We start from the raw sequence: 26,537 nt of genomic DNA, 5'->3' as shown, positions 1-26,537 counted from the left end.
CAGTGCTCTGCACATGGTAAGCATTCAGTAGATGCCAATTATTGATTGCATGATCTATCTCAGTGCTTAGTACAGTGCCTGGCACTTAGTGAATGCTTAATAAATACCTTAAAATAAATTATAGATGAGAAGCAACTGTAAAGATACGTATATAAATGTCGTGGGAGAGGAATGAGGAAGATTATGAGCACTGGTGAAACAATATGGAGTGGAAAAAGTGGTTAGCGGGATGAGAGCTTAGTCAGGAAAGTCTCCTTGGAAGTGGTATGACTTCAGGAGGGTTTTGAAGATAGGAAGAGTGTTGGTTAGTCAAATAAGTATGGGGAGGGAATTCCCACGTAGGAAATACCATTGATGTGGATGAGAAGAGGTAAGTAAGGAGCTGTTGATAGGGGAAGTGAGAGCAAAGGACAGTAAGCACGTTGGTATAAAAGGAGTGAAGTGTACAGCCTCAACTGTACTGATAGTGGGATAAGGATAAGTTGGGGGAAATGATTGAGTACCTTAAATCCGATTGGAAGGAGTTTATGTTTGAGGTGATGGATGGTTCACATTGGATGTGATTGAGGAGTGGGGAGATGTGTACCAGTTGATGTTTTTAGAAAAATAATATAAGCACAAGGATCCAAGGCATAGGAAGGACTTAGCAAAGTGTACCTCTTGTGTCTATTTTGCCATTTAAAGTAGTCAAATGGGTAAAGGGCTAGAGAGAGAAGCAGGAGGTAAGAGCACTGGGGGGCCTCAAATTTGATTTAAGGCTCTAGAGTAATTGAGGAGGAAAAGTTATATTGCAGAAGAGAAGACTATATTATAACAGGCTAAAGGTGAATTTGAAGTGCCAGAATTCAAGCTGGATTTCTGTCAAGGATGCTCACTTACCTGTGTGCAACAGTGGAGGGAAATACATTGGGAGTGGTGGGGGGTCGGGGAAGGGGCTTGACCAAGGGTTGGAGATAGATCGTGCAGGATGGTACAGGGAGTGAGAGAGTTAAGAGTAAGCAGTAATATTAAGGGTGTGACTTGAATAATCAAAGGAAAGAGTAATGAGTCTTCAGATGATGAAAGTCTAGGTCTGTTTTGGGACAGAGAGCAAATTTGGATGATTTAAAAGAATATTCCAGCCACGTGGCAAAGTGAGCTATGGCCAGAGAATGGTAATTCAAAGTTGGAGAGGTGAGAATAGTGCCACATTCAGTGATAAACTCAAGGGTATGTCCAGGTTGGTGTGCGGCTGATGGGAAGAGTTTGGAATTGTGTTTGGAAGTGGACAGCTATGGGGGTCAGAGCATTCATCAAAGTGGATGTTAAGCCTGCAAGCATCAGCATAAATAGTAACAAAGAAGGAAAGAGAGTAAAGCATCCATTTTCAGAAATGCAGAGATGGGGACAAAAGGTAGGTAAGATAACCTCCTCTAGAGTACATAAAGGTTCACCAGCAACTCATCAGCTTAAAATATTGATATTGTGTTACTTGTGCCATAGCTCAATTGTCACTGCATAGTCAAATAAAACAAAAATTATTGGTTAAAACTTTTACTAGAATTCAAGAAAGAAAGTCTTTTCCCTTTAGGTAGGGTATTGCTTGATTATTTCTGTATTTCTGACCATATCTAGAACATTTTCGCTTGAAGGTCATCGATCTTACAAGATGGGAGTCATAAAGTATTGAGCTGCTTTTTTATTGTTACATTATTTTTTATTTTTCAAATATTTGAAGTGTGTAATGAATGACAAAAGGCATTTGGTGTTATCTTCTTGTGTACGTACATACTTCTATTCTAATAAACTACAGTTAAAATATTGTCCCTTATTCATTTTCAGATGAGATTAGGAACTCTTTGAGCAAGCTAAGCATTTAAATTGTGGTGGCATATTATTATAAAATGGTTATTTCTTGATAATTCATTCTATATGTAGTTTTAAAAAATGGATATTTTAATAACATTGATTGTCAATTACAAATTAGTCTGTAGATAATGCTGTTCTTGCATTCTTCCAAGTCATTCTGGTGAATGTGATGTTGAGGATGACAAAATTGTATTGATTTGTGTCACAGCTGTCCTGAAGTAGATTGTGAGAATTGCAAATATATTTTCCCATAAAAATTGGGTAGTAAAATGTAGAGGGTTGCCTAATTATGCAGTGCATGAATTTGTGTCTCTATCTGAGGAGGCAGTTGTTGGGTTTTTTGTTGTTGTTGTTGCCTCAGGGATTCATTTTTATGATCAGTTTTTTATTAGTGATTTTTGGCAATTTAGATGATTCCTTTCTTAAAAGTGACTATAATCGCATGAGAAATATGTGTCTAAAGTCAATGATTTCAAGTTCACCACCCAGCAGAAAACCAAAAAAAAAAAAAAAAACTTGAATGCAAGTCAGAATGATCAAATCTTGTGATGCTGATGTTATTTGAACTGTAGAGTCAAAATTGGCCTTGCATGATTTCTCCCCCTGTATACAGTGAGCTCATTGTGGGCAGAGAATATGTCTACCAGCTCTGCTCTGTAATATTCTCCTAAGGTTTTAGGTCAGTTACCTGTACACAGCAAGTGTTCAATAAATATGATTGACTGATAGACTGATCTCTCTAAGAGCTGGAAACACATGTTAATAAAACATGGGGCTTCTTTGATTAGGTATGGTCTTGCTTCCAACAGTGGATGAAGAGTATAAACAGTGGATTAGTCCATTGCATTTTTGAACTGCCAGAGTATATTTTTTGTCAAAAGGGATCCTACTAATATGATCATTTTAGTATGTCTTAGTCATGTTTTAATACCTGTTCATGTTCAAGTGCTTGCACAGAAGATAGGCTCTCTGGAAAGTAATGCTGTTTTTCTCTGCATGGCAGCTTTTGTTTTTGACCAACATTACGCATCATACATCACTGAAAGTAATAGCAGAGTTTAATAATTCTCTGAATTTTCATAGGCAACTCATGGTCTAGAAGTTAAGTTTTTTATTCCATTAAAGCTACTTTCTTCCTTCTGCACACTTCTTCAAATGCATTAGCATTACTTCTCTTGGCCAAGACATTGGTTACTGTTGAGTTCCTCAGTGTGAGATCTGGTATATTAATTGGACTTTCCAAACGGAATGCATCCATTGTATTGTATTCATGAAATGTATTCATTTCAAGTCTGCTGGACCTTTATTTCTGTGACAATTGCTTCACTTACCTTTCATTATATGTTAATCAATGGTATTTATTGATGGCTTACTGTGTGCAGAGCACTGTACTGTTTGGGAAAGTTTAGTACAGCAGAGTTGGTAGACTCGCTCCCAACCGATGGAAAGCTTAGAGTTTTCATTAAATATAGTAGGCTTCAACTGTAGGAACACACAAAATGCATTTGTTGACAAGTGTATTTAATTGGCAAAGAAAAACTTTACACTTTCACCAGTGATACTCATATCATCTTCCCCAACAGATTCATCTCAATAGCTATTCCAATGCTATGGGGAATAGTTTTGGAGATATCCTGCCAACCGGCAATACCCTTTGGAGTTTTGATGTGCCTTTTTTTTTTCATCCAGTATATCATTGCATGCCAAGTTAAAATGGATTTTTCTTAATACCATTGTAAAATAATTTAAATCAAATACTATTCTGACTCAAATTAGTTCATTTCAATTCAGTATTCCTTATTTCTTGTTAAAAAAACTTAACTAGAATAATATCGGAGGTATTATTTTTACCTGCCCAACAAAAACATATTAGAGTGCCATCCCTTAGCGGTGAAGCTTGGGTTCAACTTGAAGTTGTAGCCAATATCATAATCCAAAACTCCTCTAAACCTGTCTGTTGCAGAAGACAAGAGGATTCTGTATAATTTCTACATTTTAAAATTCTCAATGGAAAAATCAAGTAATAGTAGTCCGTACAAGTTTTTCAACATATTAGACATCCTGTTTTTTTATTTAATGAAACTATTGAATATCCAAAACTAGGTCATTTAAAGTCTAGTTTTACTCCTTCCATTTATAAGGTGGAGCGGTTTTTTTGTCTTGCTACATTCCCTTTTACCACCATATCATTCCCTAACTCTTTGTAGCTTCTCCCTTCATTTCTTCTTTTAATGCTTGTTTAACACCAGAATACCCCTTATTCTATTAATAATATGTATTTATATACAAAATATATTTTAGTGCATATATATTGGGGAAGATTTGTTTAGCCTGTAAATCATCTGAAACACAAATGTGATACAATTTCACATACCCTGACTAAACGCCAATCTCAATTCACTTTGTAATATACAAATGCAGTAAATATTTCTTATTTTCTTTCCTGTAAATATTTTCAAGTTAATTGTTAGAATATAAATAAGACCATTAGACTACTAACTTGATTTCACTTTAGCTGAAACTTTATTTGATCATACTAGTGTGATATATTTTGGAATTTGTCAGGATATGAAAATGAAACTAATTAAAACAATATCTCCTTAATTGTGAATTCAGTGTAAGAATCATATATGGAATTTCCAAATAGCAAGAGTTTGTAACCTTTTGCTGAAGTAACAATGGCTGAGCTTGATAAACATAAGCATGACATATTGTGATACTCTTATTGATATGCACATCAAGAACAACTATATATCATGGATCATAAACAACAGATGTTTTCTTAATGCGCAGTGGCTTGAAGGACTGAAGTCGAAGGGGGGGAAAAGCCCTCATTTATCATTTTTTAATCAAGTTTTTGTCTCAGTCAATTGTAGATGACACTAATTTCTTCATGATTTTATTTATATTAAAGCATTGAAAACTGAGTTGACACCTTTGCTGTGGTATTTTTGCAAGTTGTTAACTTTACATGACGTATGTTGATAAAATCACTGGAGGATTATGGGGACGCTGTGGGAAGTCCCATGGGTGAAATAATAGCATCTCATGCATATAAGTATTTCTTTTCAACCATTCCCCATCACTAATGGTGTAAAACTGAATCATGGGGTATGTCCATACTTGCCTAGTGTATTTTATGCAGCTTTGTTTGACGATGCAGTGGAGGATCCTGTAATCTAGAGGAAGAATGCCTTACCAGTTTTCTTTAAAATGACAAACTAAGGGCACTGTCAAAATCCTGGAATCATTCTTCCAGAGTTGTTATAAGATCATGATTGTTCTCTGGAAGCACACTTGCAAACCACATTTGGCTGGTCTGTGATCTTGGACAAGTCAATTAACTCCTCTGTTGCCTCAGTTTCCTCATCTGTAAAAGGGGGATGAAATACATGTTCGCCCTCCCTTGTAGACTGTGAGCCCCATGTGGGGCAGTAGCTGTGTCTGATCTACCTGCAGTATATCTATTACAGTGCTTAGTACAGTGCTTGGCACACATTCCAAATTGAACTTTCCAAGCACTTAGTACAGTGCTCTGGACATGACAGGTGCTCAATAAATACGATTGAATAAATGAAGATTAATTGATAAATATTACAATTATTATGAACTGTTCTTCAGAGAGAGAATTTTACTATGCCTCAAAATAATCCTGGAGTAGGTTCAGATTATGTAGTAAGGCAGAGCAAGAAAACTCTACAGAAAACACAGAATTAAAGGTTGCTATTATTTTTATTTAGGTACTGAAACTGATACATAACTAGATAATAGTCTAATAGATAATAGAATAGTCTACTACAAATAGTGTGGCGCTGACTAAGCATCATGGTCCATATAAAATTAAAGGAATAGTGGTAGTATGAAACCATCAGAATGCCTTATAGAGGGCACATCTCCTCCAAGAGAGCTTACCTAAACCCCCTTTCTTCTCCTACTCCCTTCTGCATCACTCTTACTTGCTCCTTTGTTCATCCTCCCTCCTAGCCCTCTGGTAATTCTGTACATATCTGTAATTTATTTATATTAATGTCTGCCTCCACCCCTCTAAACTGTAAACTCACTGTGGGCAGGACATGTCTGTTTATTGTTGTATTGTACTCTTCCAGGTGCTTAGTATAGTGCTCTGCACACAGTTAAGTGCTCAATAAATATGATTCAATGATGCCTGCAGGATGTGGACCTAAAAGCATCACTAAATCCACTACAAGCCATTTGTGGACATTAGGTAGCAGAAGATCATCAACAGCTTCATCCTGGAGTGTAGTCATCTCGCTAGCATTGAAGTGATTTTTTTAAATGGGATTTGTTAAGCACTTACTTTGTGCCCTACACTGTTCTAAAACACGGAGGTAGATGAAATCTAATCAGTTTGGACACAGTGTCTGTCCTATATAGGGCTCACAGACTTATTGCCCATTCTCCAGATGAGGTAATTGAGACACAGAAAGATTAAATGACGTGCCCAAGGTCATGAAACAGAGCAGGGATTAGAGCCCAGATCTTTCTGACACCCAGGCCTATGCTTCTCCATGAGTCATTGAAACTAATTTATGTTGGACATTACATGTGAAATGTCATATTCTCCAGAAGGACTTCCCTGACTAGTTTAACCCACTTACATAAGCACTAACACATGACTATATGACTTTTTCCTCTTTTATCCTCTGTAATTTATTTTAATGTCTGCCTCTCCTGCTAGATTGCAAGCTGTTGAGGTCAAGGATCTTGTTTACTAATTATTTTGTACTCTTCCAAACACTGCACACAGTAGGATCTCAGTAAATACTAATGATTTATTGACTGGTTGGACGGGGGCACGCATTACGTAAGAGCAGCATGGTCTAGTGGAAATAGCACATGCCTGTGAGTTAGTGGACCTGGCTACTAATCCCAGCTCTGCCCCTTGTGTGTTGTGTAATCTAGAGCAAATCATTTAACTAATTGGTGACTCATTTACCTCATCTGGGAAATAGGAATTAAGACTGTGAGCCCTATATAGGACATGGATTGTGGCCAATTTGATCAGGATGTATCTACCCCGATGCTTAGTATAAAGCCGGCTTCATAGTAAGAACTTAATAAATACCATAAAAAGAGCCCCTGGATTCATTTCTCCTTCTGTAGCTGTTTCTAATATAATCTTTCATAGCTTTTTGGGAGGAGATATGAGGCTTTCCCTAGTGCCACTTAGTGAACCTAGTTACCCCTAATTGAGGGGAAAAAAAAAACAAGATTTCAGGTACATTTCAGAAACCAGAATGGACATAGAATAATGTTTTCATTAAGCTAGCCAGTGAAATTTTCCCTAATGCCTAGTAGATATGTGAATTGAAATCATTTTTTCCCCAAGGACTTTATTCCTTCACAGTCACTTTAGACTCAGTGGATTTCTAATCTGAGTTTCTTGATTGTTGAGGATAAGATACAGAACTTTCATTTGGGATTGGCCCAGATATCCTCTTTAGTGCTTCAAATACTCCTTTAAAATATCTCACACTGTATCAAAAATAACTTTCCTCAGCAGTGAAGAAATCTGAGAACTCTGTCACTAACCAAGTCCATTTGTAAGTGAAAAGAAATGTGTTACTTGGTTTACATGACAACCTAGAGGCAAAGCAAAATAAATATAAAAAATAGAGTAGACTGAAACTTACAAGCAGAAATCTGAAATAGAAATAATTAGAAATGGGAGGCTGAGGTACATGAGAGTCTGTGAGGGAGGAAAGGAGAACTGCCAGGACTAAGATAATGGGACTTTCTTTTTTTATAGTAGAGTATTAATAATTATTAAATGAATTGTGGTTAACTGAAACACCAGTTGTCCAATTAGATTTAACTTTTTTGCTGGGAAACTGTTAAGTCCAGATTTATATTCAAACCAGAAAATTTAGTTTTGCAGATTCAATTACCTGTCATAGAACAATGAAGTTTCTGGTAGATTTTTCCTTGGTAATTTGCTCAAATCAATTTAATTAAATTTTAATTTAAATTTAAAATTAAAATAAAGTATTTATTAAGACTTCTGAAAAGTCTGCTGTACTTAACTCCAAGTCAGTCATATTTATTAAGTGCTTACTGGTGTGCAAAGCACTGTACTTAGCGCTTGGGGAGTACAGTAGAACAATATAACAGACACCTTCCATAGCATCCTGATGCCAAAGAAATGCTTGGCCCAACGAGTTGATTTGCCTTTTGGACTGTCACACCCAGTCAACAACTGAGCATCCCATGGTATTATTCCAGATAAAGTGCAGTGTGTTGTACTGCACTAAAAATATATGTGAGTCTCCAGAAGGATTCTCCCAGAATATTCCACCAAACTAAGTGAAGAATAGAAAACAAATACTATTTGAAAGGAGATTCTAATTTAAAAAAAAAATAGCACTCATGTTTTCTGTGTGTGTCATTGTTAAAAAGGAATAATTCTCAAAGGTATAAATTTATAGCAAAGTGGATTCTGATTTGTCAGAATGGATAATAATAAATAACTTGCATGTATTATCCATGTATTGGTGTTTAATCAATCATTATGCCATTAAGGACCACTGCCTAAAAGAAGGACTTGTCAGAAACATTGTGTTTCCAATTTTTTTCATAATCAGCATGCTTCAGGAAGCCATATGATGATAGGAAATAAAGAAATAAGACTGCTATTCTGCAGCACTGAACAGTAATGTAGAGACTTTTATTGTTGAGTGTGGGCAGAGTCTCTCTTTTTTTTTTTCTTTTTTTGTCTTTTTTACTATTTCAGACAGAACATGCGTTGGTGGGTGGAATTCTGAAGCATGGTTTTTTCTAACAAGAATAAATAAAATAGGATAGCGATGGCATAAATCCTCTCAGTATTTATAGAACATTGCAGATATGGAAAACTAAATTGATTTGATTCCAGGCATCTCTTTAATCACCCCCATCAGCCTGTAACTTCCTTCCCCTCCTTATATGCCAGACCACCTATCTCTCCACCTTCAAAACATTATTAAGGTCACATCTCCTCCAAGAGGGCTTCCCTGATTGCCAGATTGTAAATTTCTTAAGGGCAGGCATCATGTCTGTTAATTTGACTTTGCTCTTCCAATTACTGAGTACTGGGGTCTGTAATCAGTGAGTACTCAGATACTGTTGATTGATGATGTTCTTTGGGAAAGATATATGGGACTCTATGACAACATCAGTTCATACCTCTATGACATCATTGTTTGTGTATTACTATGACAACTGTAAATCTGTCCCAGATTATTAGCATGTGTTCTCTCTGATGTCACCCGTTTTACCTTGCTATGGCAACAGCAGGAATACATGGGCATGCATCATCTCATATCTGAAGATCAGAGACTCACACCAGCTCAACATTGTAGAACCTCTTTAGTAAAGGTGAGAAACCATCCCTTTGGTGCTCCTGAACAGGGAGTGAAAAGAAAAAACCTCTGATAGGAAGTGTCTAGTAGAAGGGGAGGGGTGTTTAAAAGAGTCATCCTGCTCCTGTTTTCCCCATAGAGCTGTTTGGAGTTTTCCATCTTTGGTCCCCTAGGGAAATGTTACTGAGAACGTTTTTCCCAGCATTAAATGCCTATTGTCTCTCCCGTTCTGATGTAGATTCCTTTGTGGAATACAGTCTAATCAGATTGTATCACAGTGCTTGACCCCTAGTAGGCATTTGATAAATTTCACAAAACAATTTGAATTGGAATCTCTTCTTTATAAATTAACCCTCACAAGCCTGTCCATTCTCACTCACTTCTGTGAAAAGTGTTCTAAACCTGGCCAAATGGATATGCTAAGTATGATGCCATTAAAGAAATGCATATAAGATAAAAGTCTATTGTATTCATATTATTTGACACCCTTCACCCATCCAGGAAGATTATAAAGTGAACCTTAAATGTTTTTTTCTGTCCCTTACAAATTAGGCCAAGGTTTTTTTACCTTTGGGATGGGGGAGAAGATAAAGAGTATACTATTTGATAGTTGACATTATCTATTTTATAGCCTCCCCCTATAAACTGAAAAATGAAAAGTTGGCCCTGTCTAGATTTTCCCTCTATTTTAAAATTCCTTTTACATTTGGCAGTTTGAGCATCTCACATTATTCTTCAATTCCACTCATTCAGCTATGTTTAGCTAGAGATGAAGTAAAAGCTGGGAGGACACATAGATCTTTCTGTAGGTCCTAAAAGACAAAGTATGTGGAGATGCTCTTCTATTGCTCCATAAAACAAGTCTTACATCTTAAGAGCATCTTTAAAGAGGAACCCTGTTGGTCTTAATTGTATTGAACAAAGGCCATGAAATGTGAGGTAGGTGAATGTTTGAGAGAATAGGTATATAAAAGCTTCCTTAGGGACAGTTAATGGAAAGTGTATAATGTTTGTTAGCAAACTAAGTGATGTAAAAATGGGAACACTACAAGTAATATAAAATGGATTGCTACATTACTAAATTGCTATCATGCTTTGTCCTTGTTCTTACCGGCAGATTTGGGTTGAATGACTTACTCTGCCAGTAATTTGGGGATGGGAAGCAAGAAATTACTTTTTCCTATTGCTAACCATTAGAATCATTTGAAAGTCTGAAGTTGACTAGAGATCTATTTCTTTATAAAGGTCTAGGAATACCCAAAGTACAGACCAGATGGAGGAACTGAATCAAGACTTGCTGTTTTCTTTCTTGTTCTAGAAGGTCAAGAGTCTGAGATTACATTGTTTGTGTGTTGTGCATTTATCTTTTAAATATTAGCAGCCAACTAATTGTTATGTACAGTTCTCTTCCTTTAAGGAAGATCAAAAGAATCAGTCTTATGAGCTTTTTAATTATAAGGAGATGTCAGTGACCAGACCCATCACTAATATCACAAACCCCTGCCCCCTAAGAAAGTACTGTCATTTTTTTTTTTTTTTACAAAATGCTTGTCCTATTCTAGCGAGTTGTTATTGAAAACTAAATTAAACTCATTCATTAAGCTATAATACCTTTACTGTGAGAAAGGGATGTCATTCTATCACAAGTTTATGAATGGAGGATGTCTACCATATTGGTCAGTGTCAGTCACTTATATTTACTGATCACTTACTGTTTGCAGAGCACTGTACTAAATACTTAGGAGAGGACAGTATAATGGGGTTGCTAGACATGGTCCTTGCCCATAAGACCCTTACATTCCAGAGTGGGAGACAGACATTAAAATAAATTAGGTTGTTTTTTTTTTAAATGGTAAGAGAAGTGAAGTGACTTGCCCAAGATCACACAGCAGAAAAGTGGCAAAGCAGAAGCAGTGTGGCTCAATAGAAAGAGCCCGGGCTTGGGAGTCAGAGGTCATGGGTTCTAATCCCAACTCTGCCACTTGTCAGCTGTGTGACCTTGGGCAAGTCACTTAACTTCTTTGGGCCTCAGTGATCTCATCTGTAAAATGGGGATGATGACTGTGAGCCCCACGTGGAACAACCTGATTACCCTGTATCTACCCCAGCACTTAGAACAGTGCTTGTACAAAGTAAGCGCTTAACAAATACCATCAACATCATCAAAGGCAGGATTAGATAGAACCCAAGTCCTTCTCACTCCTAAGCCCATACTCAATTCACTGGGTCTTGCTGCTTCTCTAAGTCAACTTGCTTGTGGGGGGCAGGGAATGTGTCTGCCAATGCTGTTGTATTGTACTCTCCCACGTGCTTAGTACAGTGATCTACACATTTTAAACACTCAATACCATTGAGATGGTGATGGTGATGGGTGGAGAAGCATGGGCTGAACTTTTTTTTTAGAAAAATATCCAGGCAACAGAGTGAAGTATGGACTGGAGTAGGGGATACTGGAGGCAGGGAGGTCAGCAAGAGGCTGATGCAGTAGTCAAGGCGGGTCAGTATAGTAAGAGTTGGGATGAGAGGAATGGGCAGATTTTTAGCCACGCTGTGAAGGTAGAACTGATAGGATTTGGTGACAGATTGAATATGCGGATGAAATGAGTTGAGTTGAGGATAATCTGAGCTTTTGAGCTTTTGAGACAGGGAAGATGGTGGTGCTGTCCACAGTGCTATGAAAGTCATGGGAGAACAGAGCTTGGGTGGGAAAATGAAGACTTGTGTTTTGGCCATGTTAAATGTTCAGGTAGTCCTGGTCATGAATTAGAATTAGGAATGCAGTAAATGATGTGTGTATTGAGCTAACTTCTAATGCAATCTTTTTTCATTAAACAAATGAAATAGAAAACACTGGAAGTGTTGGGTAACACAGATACCATAACACTTCTGTAAGCTGGCTATGAATTGGCTTTAAGCTGATTATAAAGGGTGAATTGGGACTCTGCCAAGAATGCTGTTTGAGACAGTGGACAGAATCCTGAGGAAACCTATCAGTCCTTAATTAGCATTTCACAAAGAACCAAATGTAAATGTTTAAAATTAATTGTTGCTAGAAACTGAGAAGTGCTCTAAATTTGCTCCCAGGGAGTTCCATAGATCACCAAGAAGCCTGAGGAACAAGTGACATGTTTTATAAGGTTAAACTGAAGACAACCAAGGCTTTTTCTTGAGTGTTTAATACAATACTCTGCACAAGCAAGACTTCAATAAATACAATTGATTGATTGACAGATTAATCTTTCAAAACTTTATGAAACTTCATCCAGGAACTATTTCAGTTGTTAATGAATCATTTACTGAAACAGTTGCCCAAAATGAGAAGCAGGTGGGGAGAGCAAGGGCCTGGGAGTCAGAGGACCTGGGTTCTAATTCTGACTCTGACATTTGTCTACTGTGTGACTGTAGGTAAGTCAGTTAACTTCTCTGTGCCTTAGTTGCATCATATGTAAAATGGGGATTAAGATTGTGAGTCCCATCTGGAGCAGGGACTATGTGCAACTGTGTCCAACCTGATTAGATTCTCTCTACCCCAGTGCTTACTATGGTGCATGCCATTAAAAAAACAACATCAACAAAAGCACCTTGGCAAGCAGTAGCCTGAATCTTTAACCATCACTGTTATAGAATGTCTTCTTTCATCTCTCTTTATAATTCTTTCCCACTCCACAGTCTGCCTTTAACCTAGCTCTCCTTTTTCAGGTCTCTTCCTATTCAATCAGTCATATTCACTGAGTTCTTACAGTGTGCAGAGCAATGTGCTAAGTGCTTGGGAGAGTACAGTACAATAGAGTTGGTAGATACTATCCCTGCCCCACAAGGAGCTTACATTCTAGATGGGGAGACACACTAAGATAACTTACAAATCTAAGCCTCACATACATCCTTATGGCCTCAGGAAGAATATGACATATTGTTATAGGGAGCACAATAGCACTGGCTCTGTTGTCCTTTTTTTCTCCCTTAGAATGCATAGTAAACAGTGAAAATGTCCAGAGCTTCCATGATAGCCATTTTTAACTGCAAGGAAGGAAAGAAGTTGATGGGAAAGGGCAGGGGAGAAGCTGGACTATGAAGAGGGAGAAGGTAAGACAGTCTGTTTGTGTGTATCTCTTCCAGGTAGGGAGATGTCTTTTTTAGGGGGCCAGGAGTGCATTTTGTGAGGGAGGAAAGAGAATAAAGTTAAAAGTATTTGTAAGAGTAGGATAGACGTCAGGGAGAGTGTTGAAGATGTCAATGCCAATGGCCAATGAAGTGAAATTTTAGGCTTGTGAGAATTTTATCAGTGTTCATTTATAAAATGTCCTGAATTAAAAAAATTAAATCATTTTCTATTTGTCATTTTTTGCATTCAGAAATGTCAGATTTTATGGAGTAATCATAAATCCAGAGTCCAATTGTTTTTAGAGCTAAAGCACAAACATGTAACTTACAATGCATTTTGTTAAAACGTAAGTATACAGATACTCAAATTATCATGTCACAAGTGTAGCGATTTCAGTTATATTATCCCACAATCATTATGGCCATGAAAAGATGAATCTATGCTTGTACTTGACTGCTGTCACAATTTCTTCATTCGGGCAAGACTATTTGAATAGAGGTTTAACATTTTATTCCTGCTTTTAAGTACTTATGTTTTGGGTGAGATACAGGAGACCAGATGAAATGAACTGCAAAATAGGAGGCTAGATGAAGTGCAAAACCACCAAATTGGATTTTGCTGAAGAAATTATTCAGCTTGTGAGGCCATAAAAGGATTTTGCAGCATTCAAGATGTTCTGAAGATTCTAGTATCATTTTTCAAAGCTTTTATATGTTGCACTGCAGATAATCTGTGAAAGTGCAATAACTGTACATTATGTTTTCCTGCTCTACTGATTTTAGATACTTGGGAGGTGGGGGGGGTGGGGGGGGTAGAAGATTTGCTTTGCACATATAACAACTACCAAAAGGATGGTTCAGTGGGAGAGACATTGTTTACCATCTCGTCTTTGCAAAGATATTTTTATCTTCATTTAGCGCCACCTCTCTAACCACATTCCTCCCTCTCTCTGATGTGACACAGAGCTTCACAAAAGTATTTTTTTGACTACCTCTCTCTGAAATGAGGTGAGTTTATACTGCCAAAATTAAAGTTTCTATTTAAACGTTCTATTTTATTAAATGCTGTTTGCCCAGCAATGTGCAAAGCATCAGGAAAAGAGAAATATTTCTAGGCATTTGTTCTCTCTGGTTTTGTAGGGAATGTTGACAAACATTTAGAAGAGCAGAGAGGTTGCAGGAGCAGGTTAGGACCTGGGAGCTGCAGATATGCCAAAGAAAGCTGTCAGTTCATCTCTCCTGGCATGTGATCCTTGTGTTTAGAGGAAGGATTTTTAACCTTGCTCTTCTCCCCCCCGCCCCCCGCCCCCGCTTTTTAAAGCCCTAAATAAGCTAAAGGGAAAAGATGATGAAAATGTACCTGACTTTTACAATTTTCAGCAGAAACAGGTTTTTGCATCTCTGCTGAATAAGAATGAAAGGATTGGCTCCAGATTTTCTTTCCTTGTGAAAGACTTCGGGTTTGTCTGTGGCAGTATTCCATGTAGAGGTTATTTTTTTACCTGGCATGGCTGTGCTGTCATTGCTGCTGCTGCTCTGGGTGGCAGAAATAACTGCTACCCTTGGGGTCTCGGCAGAATGAAAGCCGTTCAAGGTGGAGAGCCGAAAAGAATCGTGAGTAAACTGGGATTGTTTTCACTCTGAACCCTTTTCTTCCATTCCTCCCCCTTATGCTTAAGAATGTGCTCAGCCGTGTAGAGCTTTGCAAGTCACAGCGTCTCCAGGAGATTGTTTAATGACTTGGAATTTAGAATAATTTTAGACATTAAATATGCATGCAGAATAAATGGGCCACACCTACTGTTTGTTCCACACATCTGAAAAACAATTCTACATTTCACTGCAAGGTTTCAGTGGCTTTTCTGGTTAACTCTAACAATCCCAGAGAGTTATAAAGACTTTTGGCAGGCAGTTGGCAGCACATTGCAAGATTTTTATCCTTAACTCTTTTGTGTAAATGTTAAGCTTGCTCTAGGCATTTGTATTCAGAATGCATAACCGTTCATTTGTAAGTGCAGTGCACTGGTAACCTTGCTTTCCTACTTGTAGTTTCCTGGGATATAGAAAATGGCAAAATAAGAATGAGCATATTCTTATATGAATGGTGCTTCGGGTTCACAGGATTTGACCGTGGATGATTTTGTTTGGTGGCTGAGCATTTAAATTTTCTTCCACTTTAATGGAGCTGAATTATTTATCTGTTCAGCGTTCATGTTTTTGAAATTTGGGTAATAGCTCTTGATCCTTGATTAGCCAAACATGGCTATCAGATATTCAGAACTAAACCCTCTAAACTTAAGTATCTAATCGCAGAATCTGGTCCCTTTCCACAGCTATCTTGTTTCCTATATCTTTTTCAAATGATGATTGGTTGTCTCAAGGAATTAATAATGAGATAAAGGACTATTTTTCCAGCCACATAATGCTGGAGTCACATTAGGTTGTAGCATTTTAAATGAATGATTAGTTATGCTAAGGCAACAGATCCTTTTCCAGTAGTTTAGGTGGAATGCATTTGTGGTTTGAGTTTAGTCTCTAGTGATAAAGAGGCACTTTTAAAAATCACCTTTTCAGTAAGCAACATCAACTTTTCTTTGGAATGCTTACCTAAAAGGCCACCTCTTTGAGGAACATCAAGGAATGCTTACTGATAGAGCATTTGAGAGTTTAAAGAAGTTACAATTAGTAGCTTCTCATGCGGTAACAAATAACTTGTCTATAAGATTCCAATATGAAAGAGTGGAGGAAATCAGTCAGTGGTATTTATTGAGCACTTACTATGTGCAGGGCACTGTACTAAGCACCTGTAAAAGTACAATATAATAGAGTTGGTAGACATGATCCCTGCTCTTAAGGCTCTTACAATCTAATGGTTCTAGTGGTCTAGTGGAACTCCTAGCAGAATCCAAGTAGAAGTATTTTAAAAACATCTCCAGACAAATAAGTCTTTTTAAAAAGAGGCAGAGTGACCTAGGGGAAAGGATATGAGAATGGAAGACCCGAGACCCAGGTTCCATTGCCAGCTCTACAATTGGCCTATTGTGTAACTTTGTGCACATCTCAGTCTCTCTGAGCCTCAGTTGCCTCATCTGTAAAATGGGGGCAAAATAGATTGAAACCCATTTGGGACAGATAGTACATTTATCATAACCTGGCATCTACTTCCAGTTTTAGCATGTGGTGTTTAGTAAATGCCATGATTATCATTGTTATTAATAGGATAGTCAAAGATCTTAAGGAATTGTGATTCTTTAAACTTGTCCATGCTAGATTATAACTACAGTTTTTCCCACCACTAACAAATAGGGGACACTCACCAAATCAGCCAATGAACATTTAAGCAGTATTTGGAAGTTTTAAAAATAGATTCTAGAAGTATACTGCTAGGGAAATATGGAGTAGGTGATAGAGCAGTTCTACCTGAGAAGCAGCCTGGCTTAATGGAAAGAGCCCGGGCTTGGAAGTCAGAGGTCATGGGTTCTAATTCCAGCTCCACCGCTTGTCAGCTGTGTGACTGGGCAAGTCGCTTAACTTCTCTGTGCCTCAGTTACCTCAACTGTAAAATGGGGATTAAGATTGTGAGCCCTACGTGGGACATCCTGATTACCTTGTATCTATCCCAGCACTTAGAACAGTGCTTGGCACATAGCACTTAACAAATACCATCATTATTATTATTAAATACATTGTGCCTAGCTTTACTCACTGTCACATCACCATAATTCTGAGGAACCCAAACACCTTAAAATACTCAATTATGTAATAATTATGCTCTTTACAGTTCTATCATGGGGCAATTAAGTAACAGTAATAGCCACTAGAAAAGCAACAGTAGCTAACAACTGTAGTAAGGATAACATCTGATAGAAAAGTGGCACCAAGCATCCTGACCTCAGCACCCTACCTGATTGACAATTTACATACCAGATGTTTCCACAGTTTCTCAGTCCTGCCTCTTTTCCCACTCTAGAGTCCGCATTTTCCACATCTTTTCCTTTTTTCCTCTCTAAGGTTGGGTACTCCTTCTGATGAGAAATCTAGCAGTTAGAGAATTCATTGGAGCCATTTTAAAGAAAAAAATCCAATCCTCTATTCCACCTAACTCCGCCTTCTTTCTGCCTTCACCCACTTTTAACCTGAAACTATTGATCTATTTTTGTAGTATATTTTTAATGTATTTTTATTTTAACTGAATAAACTCTATTTTTTTTCCCCTTTGAGTGCCTGTCCTTCCCTTACCTCACCCACAATCTACATTGTGTGCCCCATTTGAGTCACATGCTGAATCTGTGGCTTTGTGTTTTTACACACTGCTCTATATAGTACATTGTAAACAGTTAATAAATGAAGGGAGATATTGATGTGCAGATAGAAATAGTTTCCAGTATACATGGAAACACAGCCAGAATCCTGTCATCTCACCTTAGACAGCTGGGAAACAACTGCATTTGACAATATTTGCTGGCTTGTTGCTCTCTGGAACATGATGGCTCAATCCAGGCAGAGTGGATAGGATCTCTAGCTGACTGAGAGCCAGAGCTCAGTGCTGCAACTGATCCTATAATATAGAGCCGTTTAACGTAACTTAAATCTACACCCAGCGTGGAGAACATTTCATTGGCAATTTGGTTTATTTAGCTACACTAGGAATTATCACCATGACTTTGCTGTGATACATTACAAAGTGATTACACGTAATTAATAGAGCTGGCATAAAAGTGCCATCCGTAGTGGATTGTTTGTTCATTGGTAAAAAAAAAGTTTTGCTTATCACAGCGTATTTCCCATAATACAAGGTGAAGCATAAGCCTTTACTTTATACCCTCCCTCTAAATGTAAATTTATATTTGGGGCTTATATATTCACTTGATTAGCATTCTGGCATAATAAGGTTTTAGTTGGGTTGCTGTAGGTTCCTGCTTCTCATCTTTCATAGAAATAAAAAAAATATTGTATAATTTGTAGTATTCATTCACTCAGTAGTATTTATTGAGCGCTTACTATGTGCAGAACACTGTACTAAGCTCTTGGAAAGTACAATATGGCAACAAATAGAGGCAATCCCTGCCCAGTGATGGGCTCACAGTCTAATCGAGGGAGAGAGCAGAGCAAAACAAAAATAAGACAACACTATCAAGATAAATAGAATTAAGGGGATGTACACCTCATTAAAATAAATAGGGTAATATATCCAAATGAGCACAGTGCTGAGGGAAGGGGTAGGGGGTGGAGCAGAGGATGGGGGAAGGGGGAACAGAGAGAAAGGGGGCTCAGCTGAGGGGAGGCGAAGGGGGAGGAGCAGAGGCAAAGGGGGGTCTCAGTTTGGGAAGGCCTCTTGGAGGAGGTGAGCTCTCAGTAGGGCTTTGAAGATGGGAAGAGAGTTAGTTTGGTGGATGTGAGGAGGGAGGGCATTCCAAGACAGTGGTAGGATGTGGGCCAGGGGTCGACGGCAGGATGGCGTGAATGGGGGACAGTGAGGAGGTCAATGGCAGAGGAGCGGAGTGTATGGGGTGGGAAGGAGAAAGAAAGAAGGGAGATGAGGTAGGAGGGGTCAAAGTGATGGAGAGCTTTGAAGCCAAGAGTGAGGAGTTTTTGTTTTGTGTGAAGGTTGATAGGCAACCACTGGAGGTTTTTGAGGAGGGGAGTGACATGCCCAGAGTGTTTATATAGGAAGATGATCCTGGCAGTGGAATGAAAAATAGACTGGAGTAGGGAGAGAGAGGAGGAAGGGAGATCAGAGAGAAGGCTGACACAATAATCCAGTCGGGATATTATGAGAGGGATATTATAACTTTAGCAGGTCATTTCTATGCCCAGGAAATCATCCTGCTTCAGAGAACCTTTTCATATTTTTCCTCTAGATTACTAAATAGTCCACCTGTAACTGTCAGTGTGGGTCAAAGAATCCATAAAACATTATTGTGTTTACTATTTTCTAGGCCGGAGTGCTGAAAGCTGGCTCCTCATTGGAAAGGGAAAAATGCAAGACTTGTAAAATTGAAAGAAAGCAATCATTTTAGAGAGCACCAGGAATCCCATAACAAGAATGAATCTCATCTTAATGGAGTAGTTTATCATAGAATATCTTTATGATCTGAATGAAGTATATGGGCATAAGGCCCATGAACTCCATCAGAGTATGTCTGAAATTTCATCTCTTGCTCTAGGTGAAATTTCTCCTAGTACAAATGAAGTCATCAAGCAGATCATCCCTGTTATCTTCCCCCACTGAAAATCTTCAAATAATTCACAGGGATACTACATTCAGGCCAACTCCGAGGGTGAATTTTCTGGGAGAAAATTTTTACAAATCACTATGCCCTTAATAAAAAAAAAAAAAGCAGTACTGTGTTTAGAACACCCATGGTTATATTTGCTGCAGTTATTTTTGGGGACCCACACCTCTCTACTTGCCACATAATCAGTTATAGCAGCCTTTCCACTTGCTCAGTTATAATAGTTCTTTGAGGTCCGGACTGCTCTCTTATGATGTTAGCAAAATTTCATATGAATCCTTAATAAGTATCATTTCAAGATTGCTGTGGTGATGAAGAATAGCCATGATAGCCCACCTTGTTAGAGGAGAGCCCAAGGTTGAACAATGGAAAAAAAAGGGAGGTGCTTCCTTTATTTTAATTTAAATCAATTATTTTTGATGCCTTTGGCCTGAGGCAAAGAAGTGATCAGTGTGAAATTCACTTGAAATGGATGCAAGTCTTTAGAATTTCCTATCTGTTCTTTCTATTTATCAGAGAGCCCACTTACTCAGGCACTGTAGTGGAAGCTGTGTATATATGATGATAGGATTTGTTCCCAGTGGGTGTTTCCAGAACTTTGAAACGTTTTTAAAAGCACATCTCCTCCAAGAGATCTTCCCAGAGTAAGCCCTCATTTCCTCTTCTATACTCATTTATGCATTGCCCATGCCCTTGGATTTGTACCCTTTATTAACCCTACTCTCAGCCCCACAGCATTTATGCACATAGTAATTTATTTTTACATCTGTCTCCCCGCTAGACTATAAGGTGCTTGTGGGGAGGGACCGCCAGACAATTATTCTACCCTGCTTCAAAGTCTTATTGAAGGCACACCTCCTCCAAGAGGCCTTCCTAGACTAAACTCCGCTTTTCTTCAGATCCCACTCCCTTCTGCCTTACCCTGAAAATGCTCCCTCTGTTCTTCTGCTCTATCCCTTCCGCACAGCACTTATATATATATATATCTATAATTTTATTTATATCTGTTTATTTCTATTGATGCTTGTCTCCCCTCCCCTCTAGACTGTGAGCTTGTTGTGGGCAGGGATTGTCACTCTTTATTGCCATATTGTACTCTCCCAAGCACGTAGTACAGTGCTTTGCACATAGTAAACACTCAATAAATGTGATTGATTTGGGGGCAAGAGGAGGAGATATACATTTGAAATAAACATACATGCACAATCAGTTATTTGATTTAAATATGTCTATTAATGAACACTTACTATGTGTAGAGTACTGTACTAAGTGCTTGGGAGAATAGAGGGGAGTAGATAGATGTGATCCTTGCCTTCAAGGAACTTAAAATTTTAAACTTTCCAGGTAGCCCAAGGATAATGGGAAGAAATTCCCACCAAAGAGTCACTTCAGTGCTATTCATTCATTCAGTCATATTTATTGAGTGCTTCCTGTGTGCAGATCACTGTAATAATCACTTGAAAAGTACAATTCAGCAATAGACAATCCTTGCCCACACTGGATTTACAGTGCTATGTAAGTTACTCAAACATTCTATGACAACCTCTTTTAAAATCTTGGAGAGTTTAGTGTTGTATGCCTGCCAATAATTCAGTTTATTTTTATTGTCATATATTGTATTTCCTTTTTACAGATTAGAAATTAGTTTGTTTTGCAGTTTTATATCAGTGAAAGCAATTGCTTGGTACACAGATTCCCCACACCTCTATCTGCAACATCAGTGATAAAATAATTATCTGGCTATGGTTGTCACTGATGCATGAATCAAAATATATTTGTGTGTGTATATATATAAAATTATTTGCTTAGACTTGTATTTTCCCCAAGAAATTCATGAGGTCTTGATTAACAGTCCAAAGCTGCTGAATAGCTATATCTCTCCATAATATAGGCACCTGTTTTTCTTTATCATTAAAAGCCTTAATCCAAAATTTCTCATCACCCTCCAATTTTTACCAATATGGTATACACTTCCTTCTCAACTCTTCAAATGCTGAAAAAACCTACTACTTGTTGGATAAGTGGGCCTAATCCTCTCAGGTATACACCCCTGGTGTTAGAAAATGCCCAGCTATCATAGTAAAAATATAGGAACATGGAATTTGAACATTGATTTTTACGCTTGCAAATATTAAGATTGTCTTTGTCACATCACCTCGATTTTTTTGTCAACCAGTCAAAATTCATTAGGTTCTCCAAGAATGCTTTTTGATGGGGGGTGACTGCCTGTAGTTCTTATTGAAAACACATACCAAAATTTCAACGCAGTTAAGGCCACACCTATATATTCACTGTCAGTCAATCATTGAACAGTATTTGTTGAGTGCTTACTGTGTGCACTTGGGAAGGCACAATACTACAGAGTTGGTAGACACGATCTTTGCCCACAAGGAATTTACCATTTACAAGGGAAGACACAGAGATATTAAATTACGGTTTGGGGAAATAGTAGAATAAAAGGATACTTACATGTAAGTACTGTAGGACTAGAGTGACTACAGCGTACACAGCTAAATGCATAGTAAGCACGTAGGCGGAAGAGTGGATGGGGAAAATGTTCTGTGCAGCTCCTTCCTTTCTACACAGATTTAAGGGGGGAAAATATCTACTGTTGCTTAAAATCTCTCATTGAACCTCTACCCTCTATATGACATTTTATTTGGAGAGATCTACACCATACAAGGCAAGATGACTCCAGATTTTCCATTTGGAAATTGAGTAGTTGACAACTACATTCAATTTAATATGCGCTTTTAATGTGAAGAAATTGGAAATTCAAGTTCTTATTCCCAACTGGGGACCAGACCCAGAGAAAGAGATGTAGAAGCTGAGAAGTCTCGAGGTCCCTTGACTTCCAAAGGCGTTTATGGTGGGAAGCGATTTTATTGGGGAAAATGGTAAGTACCCTGACTCTCGCAGAGGAAAAAATGAAAATAAGCAAAAGATCTTTCCACCACTATAAACCTTGGCATGACAGGCTGTAAAGTTGCTCACCTAACCAAAGCAAGCTCATTTTAGCAGTGAATGGAAAAATGTCTGGAAGAGGTGCTGTTTAGTGGTAGAAAAGAGTTTTAGTTTAGACGTCTGGGATCTTATACTCTGCTACCAGGTATATGCCAGCTATCGTATGATTACTAAAAAAATGTGCTAAATTCCCTGAAGGGCATTTGTTAAATTTATAGTTTAAGGCTACTCAGGTGTCCTAAAAACCCATTTCTTATGGAGGAGTATTGATAGAAAGTCTTGCAAGACCTGATTTTGTAATTTACCCCCACTGCCAGGCTCTAAATGAAGGAAATTATGCAAACTAGAGAGTTTGGACTGATTTGGGGCTTTTTCTAATTTGGTAGTGTAACATGCAACTTAATAATTTACTGCACATTTTACACTAATGACATAAAAGGAAAGCAGTATACTGTACCTTTTGTTGAACTTTTTGAGTAATTTAATATGAATTAGAGGAAAAATTCGCTCTAGTGTAACATTCATTCAATACTGCTTTGAAGAATCTACTGAGGAATTCAGTTAGACTCCTAACCCGCATGTGAGCAGATGAATTTGTGTTTCCTGAGTAGTGAGAGGTAACCTTTGTGTATAGTTTGGTAAAGGGTGTTTACTAAACCCATGTAGAAGGTGCATAGCAAGAATCAATTCTGGTGTTTCAGTGGGGGTATTTTACTATTTCCAACAAGCGACATATGGCAGGGAAAAGCAATAGTAGGACACTTTTTATCATGTTGAAGACTTAAATTCTTAGCTACGAACACAGTCTTGCCTGAAGCTCTCAGGCCAATAGAATGGAATTATTGTTTCATTGTTAAAATGGTTTGCTAGTCTCCAGTTAAGTTCTTAAAACTTGCTTGCAACACAAAAGCGATTGATCCCTTTGGATGTAGGTATTTTCCTCTCGCTAGGACTTTACAAACAAGAATGTGAGCAATGGGCAATAACGCTTGGAACAGTGGTTTAAATTTCTTAGCAAATGCCAAACTAATAATAATGATGGGACCGAGTGGAACTAAGTGACTTAAAGATGGGGCCGTCATGGCCCCATCTTTCTTAACAATTTGAAGTAATCAAATAGGAAGAGCCAGTTCCCAAATTGCTTCCTCAATAGCATTGCCTGAAAAGAAAGAGTATTAGCTCTAAAGTAAATTTGATCATGCCCAGATAAAATCTAATTAAAAACAAATGTGTATTATTTTTCAAGTGAAATTATGACTCCCCAAATGAACAGTGTTTTCCCAGCTTTTGCCTATTTTCAGGGCATGCATCATCCCTGTAAGTATCAAAAATTGGGGAAGAGCTAGCAGCAACTTTGCACCTGGTGAAAATATTTTCTGGTGAAGGGTGATTTGTTTTGAATATATCTACAAGGCAATGTTATTGAACAGCTTGTCTTCTGAGTGCCACTTTTAGTTACTGCCTGTGGAGTGTGGTCTCAAAATTATAGGAAAAAAAGGTTTAATTTATTTAAGCTTTCAAAAATGTTCCTGAATGTTGTGTAAACTAGCAGCAACCTCCCACTCAACTAATTCCTACAAATAATCCTCTAATTAGACAGACTCTTGGCCGTTTTTCACTTATTTTGTCACATTGGTAATCATTGAAGCTTTTGGGTGGATGACAAAGTAGGAAAGACTTGGGAGGTTTTTTGGTAAATTTAGAAGGTGAGGTTCTTAGGTTATAGTGTAATGGTACACTAAGTACTTTTTTAGATTCAATTTGTTCATTATTCTTTTTGTAGTAATTTTATTTTTGGTAATCTAAAAATAACTTTTCCACTCAGTGTGGTTTATATGAACATGTTTATCCCCACTTGGTCAAGTACCACCTATTTTAAACTTTGCTTGTCTTGAAGTTAGCACCAATGTAGTGAACAATTATTTATTGCCCTGTGTGATACAATCGCAGGAATAAAATTTAACTCCTGCTCCCAAGTATTCTGTGAAAGAAAGGAAAACGAATCAACAACACAATGCTTATTGCCAAAAGTTAAGTGAACATCGATTTCAGTTGATTATCTCTCAATGAACCTGAGTCCCCTCTCACCAGATGGGGATACTGAGAAGCCATTCCTTTGTCACCTCATAATGATAGGCAGTTGATCCACCAAATCAAACATGAAAAGTTTTGAGAGTCCAGTCTGATCGAAAGGGAAAAAAAATTAATAATAATAATAATAATGTTGGTATTTGTTAAGCGCTTACTATGTGCCGAGCACTGTTCTAAGCGCTGGGATAGACATAGGGGAATTGGGTTGTCCCACGTGGGGCTCACAGTCTTAATCCCCATTTTACAGATGGGGGAACTGAGGCACAGAGAAGTTAAGTGACTTGCCCAGAGTCACACAGCCAACAAGTGGCAGAGCTGGGATTCGAACTCATGAGCCCTGACTCCAAAGCCCATGCTCTTTCCACTGAGCCACGCTGCTTCTCCAGCGTTAGGGTAGTTGTATAAAAAGAAATAACCCATTGCTCATACAACCACTCTGGGAATTGGTTCTCTGTGACAAGCAATACCCAAGGCAAGTGCTCAACTATCTTCTGCCGGAAGGAAGCAGTGTGGTATAGTGGAAAGAGCAAATGGCTTTGTGAGTCAGAGGTTGGGGGTTCTAATCCCAGCTCCACTACTTGTCAACTCTGTGACTTTGGGCAAGTCACTTAACTTCTCTGTACCTCAGTTACCTCATCTGCAAAATGGGGATTAAGACTGTGAGCCCCACATGGGACAACCTGATTACCTTGTATCTATCCCATTGCGTAGAAGAGTTCTTGGCATATAGTAAGCACTTAACAAATACCATCATCATCATCATCTTTGACTTGAAGCCCCAATATGTATCAAACTCTCTTTTCAACATCATGATGGGCGGGGGGAGTGTTCTTTCAGAGAGCATCTAGCTGTGTGATTGACCTTTGTTCTTCCTTGGATATGTACATCATGTCTGACTACATTCCAGAGGAAGATCACAGCTAACTGGATGGGTTTCATTTAAGGGGAAATAATGAACAAGATTGGAAAAACTTATTAATAAAGTATTACAAAATTAGATCATATTATTCAGTAATCATCTCAGGAGAAGATCCAAAACAAATATATTAAAACCTATAATGGCAGCAAGTTCAGTATTACATGCTACAGAGAAGTAACATGGCCTAGGGGAAAGACCACAGAGTCAGAGAACCTGAATTCTATTTCCACTATGCCGTATGCCTGCTGTGTGACCTTGGGCAAGTCACTTAACTTCTCTGAGCCTCAGTTATTTCCTCTATAAAATGGGGATTAAATTCTACTGTCTCCTAAATTGTGAGCCCCATGTGGGACAGTATCTACCCTAGTACTCAGAGTGCTTGGTACACAGTAAGCACTTAAGAAATATCATTATTATTATAGTTCTAGATACTATAGATGTAATTGTAGCTGACCATCAATTTTGAATGGTATTTGTTACACACTTACTGGTTGCCAGATATTGTACTAAGTATTGAGGTAAATACAAGCTAATCAGGTTGAACACAGTCCATGTCCCACATGGGATTTATAGCATTTTACGGATGAGGTAACTGAGGCGCAGAGAAATAAAGAGACTTGCCCAAGATCACACAACAGATGTATGACAGAGTCAAAATTAGAGCCCTGGTCATCCGACTGCTCTTTCCATTAGGCAAAACTACTTCATTTTTGAAGATAATGCTATTGATGGACATATAAGGAGAATGGAAAACAGCAGGATTCTTCAGGATCTAAAAGATGCTGAATTGAAAGAGGCAGTCCCATGTCTGCTGGGCATAAAAATGATATAAAGAAATAGTGAAGCTCAGTATCATACAGTGCAGCTTAATAGTGGACTGTCAGGAGACCACTATGGCAGGCAAACCAGTCTAATGAGGAGCCACTGGGAGAGGAGTTATTCTGTAGAGCCAAGGCTTCACAAACATCAATGTTCTAGGTGCTGTCTGGATTACAAAACATAATATACGAAAATAAAGCC

General features: G+C 38.1%; 1 protein-coding gene and 1 long non-coding RNA gene across 7 annotated transcripts in view; both read left to right on the top strand.

Annotated features, from left to right (window-relative positions):
- Positions 1–26,537, top strand: part of ROBO1 (roundabout guidance receptor 1) — a 797,263-nt gene that overhangs the window by 181,582 nt on the left and 589,144 nt on the right. The window lies entirely within an intron of this gene.
- On the top strand, positions 9,118–13,871 carry LOC114817832. Its single transcript, XR_003765696.2, has 3 exons — positions 9,118–9,222; positions 13,171–13,289; positions 13,559–13,871. It is a non-coding gene; the product is annotated as an uncharacterized LOC114817832 (long non-coding RNA).

Source organism: Ornithorhynchus anatinus, chromosome 17 (assembly GCF_004115215.2).
Source record: "Ornithorhynchus anatinus isolate Pmale09 chromosome 17, mOrnAna1.pri.v4, whole genome shotgun sequence".
Lineage (NCBI taxonomy): Eukaryota > Metazoa > Chordata > Mammalia > Monotremata > Ornithorhynchidae > Ornithorhynchus > Ornithorhynchus anatinus.
This window is presented reverse-complemented; position numbering and strand designations above follow the sequence as displayed.